At 38.1% G+C, this 525-nt stretch overlaps 1 protein-coding gene across 1 annotated transcript in view; it reads left to right on the forward strand.

The window, feature by feature from the left end:
- The window catches only part of TDRD9 (tudor domain containing 9), a 145,201-nt gene that overhangs the window by 109,266 nt on the left and 35,410 nt on the right, over positions 1-525 (forward strand). The gene's annotated exons all lie outside the window — the stretch shown is intronic.

Below are 525 nucleotides of genomic sequence, written 5' to 3' on the forward strand. Positions count from 1 at the left end.
TGATTTTAAACCATGCGGTAGTAATGGTTTCATTTTAAACAAGATTTTAAACCTTGTTCTGTTCGAATGACAGCCTCCTGGTCTATGTACAGGTTCCTCATGAGCACAATTAAGTGTTCAGGAATTCCCATTTTTTCAATTTTTCCATAATTTGTTATGATCCACACAATGGAGTGCTTTTGCATAGTCAGTAAGGCACAGGTAAACATCTTTCTGGTATTCTTTGCTTTCATCTAAGAGTCGTCTGACATCAGCAGTGATATCCCTTGTTCTATGTCATGTTCTGAATCCAGCTTGCGTTTCTGGAAGTGCTCTGTCAGTATACTCTTGCAACCATTTCTAAATTATCTTCAGCAGAATTTTACTTGTATATGATGTTAAAGATGGTGTTTGGTAATTTCTACATTCTGCTGTATCTCTTGTTTTGGGAAGGGACATAAATATGGATCTCTTCCAGTTAGTGGCCAGGTAGCTGTCTTCCAGATTTCTTGGCATAAACAAATAAGCATCGCCAAGTGGGGCATC

This window comes from Orycteropus afer, unplaced genomic scaffold (genome assembly GCF_000298275.1).
Source record: "Orycteropus afer afer isolate SDZICR_OR568_19922 unplaced genomic scaffold, OryAfe1.0 scaffold00128, whole genome shotgun sequence".
NCBI lineage: Eukaryota > Metazoa > Chordata > Mammalia > Tubulidentata > Orycteropodidae > Orycteropus > Orycteropus afer.